The sequence below is a fragment of the Macaca nemestrina genome, chromosome 15, assembly GCF_043159975.1.
Source record: "Macaca nemestrina isolate mMacNem1 chromosome 15, mMacNem.hap1, whole genome shotgun sequence".
Classification (NCBI taxonomy): Eukaryota; Metazoa; Chordata; class Mammalia; order Primates; family Cercopithecidae; genus Macaca; species Macaca nemestrina.
Genome location: NC_092139.1, coordinates 97110648 through 97119979, shown reverse-complemented (window position 1 = coordinate 97119979; position 9332 = coordinate 97110648).

Below are 9332 nucleotides of genomic sequence, written 5' to 3'. Positions count from 1 at the left end.
GCAGTGGCCGGATCTCAGCTCACTGCGAGCTCTGCCTCCCGGGTTTACGCCATTCTCCTGCCTCAGCCTCCCGAGTAGCTGGGACTACAGGCGCCCGCCACCTCGCCCGGCTAGTTTTTTTGTATTTTTTAGTAGAGACGGGGTTTCACCGTGTTAGCCGGGATGGTCTCTCGATCTCCTGACCTCGTGATCCGCCCGTCTCGGCCTCCCAAAGTGCTGGGATTACAGGCTTGAGCCACCGCGCCCGGCCTGTATTCTTGCAATAGAGTAAACTAGAGGAAAGAAAATGTTATTAGGAAAGTTGTAAGGGGGCCTGGGCACAGTGACTCACGTCTGTAATCCCAGCGCTTTGGGAGGCCGAGGCGGGTGGATCACTTGAGGTCAGGAGTTTGAGACCAGCCTGGCCAACATGGTGAAACCCTGTCTCTGCTAAAAACACGAAAATTAGCCAAGCGTGGTGGTGCATGCCTGTAGTCCCAGCTACTCAAGAGGCTGAAGCAGAATTACTTGAACCTATGAGGCAGAGGTTGCAGTAAGCCAAGATCATGCTACTGTGCTCAAGCTTGGGCAACAGAGTAAGACTCCGTCTCAAAAATAAAAAAATAGGAAAGCCATAAGGAAGGAAATACATATCTACTAGTAAGTGGAAGTGGATCACCATAAAGGTCTTCACATCCTGTCTCAGGGTTGAATAGTCTAAGGAAGTGGAGGGGTTGGTCTTGGTGTCTCAAGGATGGCAGAGGCAGAAAAGGTGGAGGAGGTGGAGGCAGAGGCAGGCACCACTGTTATTTTATTGAACAAAATCTGTGCAGGGGCTCATGACTGTAATCCTAGTACTTTGGGAGGCTAAGGCAGGAGGATCCCTTGAGGCCAGCAGTTCAGGTCCAGCCTGAACAACGTAGTGAGACCCTGTGTCTACGAAAAATTTAAAAATTAGCCAGGTGTGGTGGTATCCACCAATAGTCCCAGTTGCTCAGAAGGCTGAGGTGGGCAGATGACTCGAGTCCAGGAGTTCAAAGTCATAGTGAGCTATTCATTGTGCCTGTACTGTACTCTAGCCTGGGAAACAATGCAAGACCCTATCTCTAAAAAATTAAAAAAAAAAAAAAGAAATCTGCATATAATAGACCCACAGAGTCCAAACTGTTGTTCAGAGATCAACTGTACTTCACAGAGAGTAATTCTAAGTCTTACAGGATTTCATGGAGTTGGCGAGAGTGGTGTTGGAGAATCAATCACATACAGAGATACAGGACAGTGAGACCAGGTAACATTTGAGGAGAATATATATTTTTTTAAATTGAGACAGGGTCTTGCTCTGTTGTCCAGGCTGGAGTACAGTGGCATGAACACAGCTCACTGCAGCCTCAACCTCTCCTGGACTCAAGTGATCCTCCTGCCTCAGCCTCCCAAGTAGCTGGGACCACAGGCATGTGTCACCATGCCTGGCTAATTTTTAAATTTTTTGTAGAGGCGGGATCCCACTAGTTTTCTCAGGCTGGTCTCAAACTCCTGGGCTCAAATGATCCTCCCACCTAGGCCTCCCAAAGTGCTAGAATTATAGACATGAGCCACCACACCTGGCCTGAGTAGAGTCTTTATGGTAATGACAAAAGTGCCTCAAAATATAATGGTTTGATTCTCAAAGGATGAAGAAAAGTCTTGGGAAGATAGGTAACAACCTTTAAAATGTTCATAAAATTACCTCCTTTGTAATACTCCTGCAAGTCAAAGTAAAGGATGGCATAGACTATTCTTGGACAGTTTTGTCAAAAAGTGTATCTTGACCCCCACCATCAGTACTCCATTCTTTATTCATTTTAAAAAATAAGATGGGCTGGGTGCAGTGGCTCACACCTGTAATATCAGCACTTTGGGATGCCAGTGGGCAGATGACCTGAGGTCAGGAGTTCAAGACCAGCCTGGTCAACATGGTGAAACCCCATCTACTAAAAATACAAAAATTAGCTGGGCATGGTGGTGCACACCTGTAATCCCAACGACTCGGGAGGCTGAGGCAGGAGAATTGCTTGAATCCCCGAGGCGGAGGTTGCACTGAGCTGAGATTGTGCCACTGCACTCCAGCCTGGACAACAGAGCAAGACTCCGTCTTGGGGAAAAAAAAGAGATGTAGAAATGTAAAAATTTTTGAGAATTAGTACGTAGTTGCAGAGATAAAGTTTGCTAACTCCAAGAGGAAACACATTTTATTTTTTGTGATGTCCTGATGGAACTTTTTATCCCTCCACGACATGCTGTTAAGCTTGGTCCCCATCATAAGCATATTCCCCCAAGTGGACTTTTACTTTTTTTCTTTGAATAATGCAGACCTCCAGTATAAAAGCTATTCCTCCAGGTCTCTCTGCCGATCACTAAGTATCCCAGGGATAAGGATTTTCAGAGGAAGAGCTAAGTAATAAATTCCTTCCCCTACCAGGGCCCTTCATTTTACGGATGAAAACCTAAGCCTTGCTGGGCATGGTGGCTTGTGCCTATAATCCAAGCCATTCAGAAAGCTGAGGCAGGAGAATTGCTTGAGCCCAGGAGTTCAAGACCAGCCTGGGTAATATAGTGAGTCCCCATTTGGAAAAAAAAAGAAACCTGAGCCTAGCAAGGAGAAGAGAATGATACCTTTGATGGCTGTTAAATCACCACCACTACCGTCAGTCCACATCAGTCCTTTGAATTCCAAGGGCAGGTACTCTCTAGCTCAGAGGTCCTCGAACTTCAGCCCATGTGGGAGTCACCCATCCCAGCACCTGATGAGAAACACAGACACCCAAGTCTCATTCCAAATATTCTGACTCAGTTGACCTGAGATGCGCCAAGGAAGTGTATTTTTTTATTTTTATTTTTTGAGCCTTGCTCTGTCGTCCAGGCTGGAGTCCAGTGACACGATCTCAGCTCACTGCAACCTCCACCTCCTGGGTTCAAGTGATTCTCCTGCCTCAGCCTCCCAAGAGCTGGGATTACAAGTGTGTGGCTAATTTTGTATTTTTAGTAGAGATAGGGTTTTACCGTGTTGGCCAGGCTGGTCTCAAACTCCTGACCTCAGGTGATCCACCCACCTTGGCCTCCCAAAGTGCTGGGATTACAGGCGTGAGCCACCCCGCCCAGCCAGGAAGTGTATTTTAACCAAGATTCCCAGGTATAGACTGCCCTGGTCTCTATGGAAGACACTGTACTTTCTTCCCTTCCCTTCCCTTCGCTTTCCTCATTTTTCTTTTTTTTTTTTCTTTTTTTTTTTTTTTTTTGTTTGTTTGTTTTTTGAGACGGAGTCTCGCTCTGTCGCCCAGGCTGGAGTGCAGTGGCACGATCTCGGCTCACTGCAAGCTCCGCCTCCTGGGTTTACGCCATTCTCCTGCCTCAGCCTCCTGAGTAGCTGGGACTACAGGCACCCGCCACCGCGCCCGGCTAATTTTTTGTATTTTTAGTAGAGACGGGGTTTCACCGTGGTCTCGATCTCCTGACCTTGTGATCCGCCCGCCTCGGCCTCCCAAAGTGCTGGGATTACAGGCGTGAGCCACCGCGCCCAGCCTCCTCATTTTTCTTGATGACTCTACAGGGCCAGATTCTCTGGGCAGCTCTCTTCTGCACCTTGGATAGCAGCATGAGCATCTGGGTGCTTTTTTTTTTTTTTTTTTTTTTTTTTGAGATGGAGTCTCGCTCTGTTGCCCAGGCTGGAGTGCAGTGGCACGATATTGGCTCACTGCAACCTCCGCCTCCCAGGTTCACGCAATTCTCCTGCCTCAGCCTTCTGAGTAGCTGAGATTACAGGCGCCCATCACCATGCCTGGCTAATTTTTTATATTTTTAGTAGAGATGGGGTTTCACCATGTTAGCCAGGATGGTGTCAATCTCCTCACCTCATAATTCACCTGCCTCGGCCTCCCAAAGTGCTGGGATTACAGGTGTGAGCCACCGTGCCCGGCGAGATGCTTCTTTCTCTCCACATAGCGAGATCTCCTTGTCTTTTCCCTGACCTACTTGCCTGGGACTTTTTCCCAGGTGGCATCCCCCTGGTCTGTCCACCTTCAGGCCTTGTGTCTCACCGCCTGTGCTGAATAAGATTGAAATAGAGCCTAAAAATAGTTTCTTTAATAGCCCCCGCATTGCAGCCTGCACTTCTTTGTTCTTGGCTGGAAGGCAGCCAAACTGACTCAGCACAAAAGCTCACTCCAGAAGCCAGGACAAGATTTCAAAGAGGGCTTGTGAGGGCTGGGAAGAGGCTTTGCTGCTTAGACAGGGGATATCAGAGCCTGTCGCCCTCCAGAAGAGATTTTCCCTTTCCAGAGAAGCAGGCTGAACAAAAGAATCCCTTGGCTTTAAGGAGGATTTTAAAACAAGCAAGAAGCCCGGTCAGTCCCTCCCCTGTGGGCTACTTAGCCATTCATGCCCAGGGTGGGCAGATTAGGGGGAGAGGGACTGGCGTGGGAAGACCTAGAAGCTTCCTCCTCAGCTGGAATTGTCCATGGACTTTTGGCAGATTATATTCTGGGGCATATCGCAGACCGCAGCCCATCTGTCGCTCTCTTGTACCTGGGACTCAGCCTGTGTTGCTCGCCTTTGTTTCTTTTTTGTTTTTTTTCCTTGACAGTGTTTTTAAAACTTTTTTTTTTCTTTTCTTTTGTAGAGACAAAGTCTCACTATGTTGCTCAGGCTAGTCTTGAACTCCTGGCCTCAAGCAATCTTTCCACCTCGGCCTCTCAAAGTGCTAGGATTACAGGCGTGAACCCACCATGTCAGGCCTATTCCTTGCCTTTTTAAAGCTGCCATCCACATTCCTGATTTATCGGTGTCTTCTAGTCTCTCCCTTATTTTCTTCCCAGCTTACCCCTTACTATTTTCTTTGCAAATAACTCCACAGACCCTTTTCATAAACTTAAGGGTGTTCTTGCTGATCACTCCGCAAAGCTAAGCAAAACCCTATCCCTAGGAGGGAGCAGGGCTGCCAGACTTCCAAAGGAACTTCGTCCCTGTCAGTGTAGCCGACTCTCCTTTCTATGGTGTTCAGCGGTGTCTCTGATGAGAATAGGCATTAAGCATCTATTTTGGGTCAGGCCCTGTGCTAATCACATTTTTACATTCACTGTCCTATTTAAATGCAACTTAGTGTGTATTTTGCCTCCTTGGTTAAATTTATCCCTAGGTATTTTATTCTTTTGGTACTATTATAAATAGAATTGTTTTCTTAATTTCTTTTTCTGATAGTTCGTTGGTGAGTAGATGTACAATTGTTCTTTGTGTGCTGACTTTGTCCCCTGCTGCTTTACTGAATTCATTTATTAACTCTAGTAATTAAAACAAACCTTTCTGCCAGTCTGGGTAATATAGTGAAGCCCTGTCTATACTAAGATAAGATTTAAAAATTAGCCAGTTGTAGTGGCACATAACTGTAGTCCCAGCTACTCAAGAGGCTAAGGCAGGAGGATCACATGAGCCCAGAAGTTAGAGGCTACAGTGAGCTATGATCACACAACTTCACTCCAGTCTTAGGGACAAAGTCTCAAAATAAATAAATAAATAAAGTTTATTGTGGATTATTTGGGATTTTCTATATATGTGATAATGTCATCTACAAATAGAGATAGTTCTATTTCTTCCTTTCCAATTTGGATGCCTTTTCTTTTTCTTGCCTAATTTCTCTGGCTAGGACTGCCAGTACTGTGTTGAATACAATTGTGAAAGTGGGCATCTCTGTCTTGTTCCTGATCTTAGGGGAAAAGCTTTCAGCCTTTCACCATTGGTTTTTTGTTTTTTGTTTTAGATACAGGGTTTTGCTCTGTCACCCAGGCTGGAGTGCAGTGGCGCAATCAGAGCTTACTGCAGCCTTGAACTCCAGGGCTCAAGCGATTCTCCTACCTCAGCCTCCCACATACCTGGGAATACAGGTGCAAGCCACTGTGCCCAGCTCCCCTTCATTCTTTAAGGTAGTGTATTACATTAATCGATTTTCTTTTCTTTTTTTTTTTTTTTTGAGACAGACTCTCACTGTGTCACTCAAGCTGGAGGGCAGTGGTGCAGTCTTGGCTCACTGCAACCTCTGTCTCCCAGGTTCAAGCGATTCTCCTGCTTCAGCCTCCCACATACCTGGGAATACAGGTGCAAGCCATTGTGCCCAGCTCCCCTTCATTCTTTAAGGTAGTATATTACATTAATTGATTTTCTTTTCTTTTCCTTTTTCTTTTTTTTTTTTTTTTTTTAAGACTCTCACTCTGTCACTCAAGCTGGAGTGCAGTGGTGCAGTCTTGGCTCACTGCAACCTCTGCCTCCCAGGTTCAAGTGATTCTCCTGCTTCAGCCTCCCGACTAACTGGGACTACAAGTACTTGCCCCACCATGCCTGGCTAATTTTTGCTTTTTTTTTTTTTTTTTTTAAGTAGAGATGGGGTTTTACCATGCTGCCCAGGCTGGTCTCAAACTCCTAATCTCAAGTGAACCTCTCGCCTCAGCCTCCCATGGTGCGGGGATTGCAGGCATGAGCCACCGTGTCCAGCCTGTATTTATTTATTTATTTATTTATTTATTTATTTATTTATTTTTGAGACAGAGTTTCTCTCTTGTTGTCCAGGCTGGAATGTAATGGTGTGACCTCGGCTCACTGCAACCTCCACCTCCTGGGTTCAAGCGATTCTCCTGCCTCAGCCTCCCAAGTAGCTGGGATTACAGGCATGTGCCACCACACTTGGCTAATTTTTGTATTTTTAATAGAGACAGGGTTTCACCATGTTGGCCAGGCTGGTCTCCAACTCCTGAGCTTGTGATCTGCCTAACTTGGCCTCCCAAAGTGCTGAGATTACAGGCATGAGCCACCGCCCCTGCTCTGATCTTTTAAATATGGTGTTGGATCAGATTTGCCTAGTACTTTGTTGGCGATTTTTGCATCTGTATTTATAAAATATATTGATCTATAGTTTTCTTGTGGTGTCTTTTTATGGCTCTGGTATTTGGGTAACACACAGGCCTCATAGAATGAGTTAAGGAAGTGTTTCCTCCAAGTTTTTGGAAGCCTTTGAGAAGGACTGGTATAAATTTTCCTCTAAATGTTTGGTAGATTTCACCAGTGAAGCCATCTGGACCTGAACTTTTCTTTGTGGGTAGTTTTAAAATTAGTACCTTAATCTCTTTATTTATGATAGATCTATTCAGATTTTCTTATTTTTCTTTTATTTATTTATTTATTTTGAGACAGAGTCTCGCTCTGTCACCCAGGATGGAGCACAGTGGTGCGATCTTGGTTCACTGCAAGCTCCGCCTCCCAGGTTCACGCCATTCTCCTGCCTCAGCCTCCTGAGTAGCTGGGACTACAGGCGCCTGCCACCACACCCAGCTATTTTTTTTTGTATTTTTAGTAGAAACGGGGTTTCACCATGTTAGCCAGGATGGTCTCCGTCTCCTGAACTCGTGATCCACCCACCTCAGCCTCCCAAAGTGCTGGGATTACAGGCGTGAGCCACTGTGCCCGGCCTATTTATTTATTTTTGAGATGCAGTCTTGCTCTGTCACCCAGACTGGAAGGCAGTGGTGTGTTCTTGGCTCACTGCAACCTCCGCCTCCTGGGTTCAAGCAATTCTCCTGCCTCAGCCTCCTGAGTAGCTGGGATTACAGACATGTGCCACCACGCCTGGGTAATTTTTGTATTTTTTTAGTAGAGATGGGGTTTCACCATGTCAGCCAGGCTGGTCTCGAACTCCCGACCTGAGGTGATCTACCTGCTTCAGCCTCCCAAAGTTCTGGGATTACAGGCATGAGCCACTGCACCTGGCCAGATTTTCTCACTTGTCTTGAGTCAGTTTCAGTAGTTTTTATATTTCTAGGAATGTATGCATTTAATCTAAATTATTGAATCAGTAGACATACAGTTGTTCACAGTATTGCCTTATAATTCCTTTTATTTCTGTAAGGTTGGCATTAATGCCTTCTTTTATTCTTGATTTTAGTAATTTGAGGCTTAGTCAGTCTAGCTAAAGGTTTGTCAATTTTGTTGGTCTTTTTTTTTTTTTTTGAGACGGAGTCTCACTCTGTCGCCCAGGTTGGAGTGCAGTGGCCGGATCTCAGCTCACTGCAAGCTCCGCCTCCCGGGTTTATGCCATTCTCCCACCTCAGCCTCCCGAGTAGCTAGGACTACAGGCGCCCGCCACCTCACCCGGCTAGTTTTTTGTATTTTTAGTAGAGACGGGGTTTCACCGTGTTAGCCAGGATGGTCTTGATCTCCTGACCTCATGATCCACCCATCTCAGCCTCCCAAAGTGCTGGGATTACAGGCTTGAGCCACCGCACCCGGCCTATTTTATTAATTTTTAATTTATCTCTTAGAGACAAAGTTTTACTGTCACCCAGGCTGGAGTAGAGTGGTAGCAATCATAGCTCACTGTAACCTTGAACTCCTGGGCTCAAGCAATCCTTCTGCCTCAGCCTCCCAAGTAGCTACAACTACAGGCATGCACCACTATGCCCAATAGTTTGGGGTTTGTTTTGTTTTGTTTTGTTTTGGTTAAATTTTTGGTAGACAGGGGCTTTGTTGCCCAGGCTGGATTCAAACTCCTGGCCTCACACAATCCTCCTGCCTCAGCTTCCCAAAGTGCTTGGATTACAGGCACTTGCCCATTGGAGCCATTATAGAGGAAGCCTATCACAAAAGCCAATATTAAGGAAAACAGACCTGACAGCCAAGAAGTGACTGAGTCCAGTGACTTCACTTCAGCCCTTGAATGTTGCCATTAGGTTTTGTCACATGCAATATTCTGACATGTGCTAGAATGGCTGCCCAAACTTTAGGTGGAACAATTCATCCCCATTTGCCCAGGACTTCCCTGGTTTTAACACTAAAAGTCCTATATCTTGGGAAATTCCTATATCCCAGGTGAATTGGAACAGCTGACACCTGACATAGCAGTCATTTGATGACCAAAATTAAACCAATGCAGCTTGCTCAGGACTCTGTGGCATGGTACAACAGAAAACATGGACTCTGGAGTTAAGGTTTGGGTTCAAATTCTAGCACTATCATTTACTAGTTGTGTGGCTCTGGGCAACTCACCTCACCTGTTTTCTCACCATTAAAATAGGCATCAGAATCTCTGTGTTGAAAAATGCCCATATGGATTGGAGAGAATTTATGTAAAAACATGATTATCTCTGCCATGCTTCGTGGCTCACACCTGTAATCCCAGCACTTTGGGAGGCTGAGGTGGGTGGATCACCTGAGGTCAGCCTGGCCAACATGGTGAAACCCCATCTCTACTAAAAATACAAAAATTAGCCAGGCATGGTGGCACACACCTGTAGTCCCAGCTACTCGGGAGGCTGAGGCAGGAGAACTGCTTGATCCCA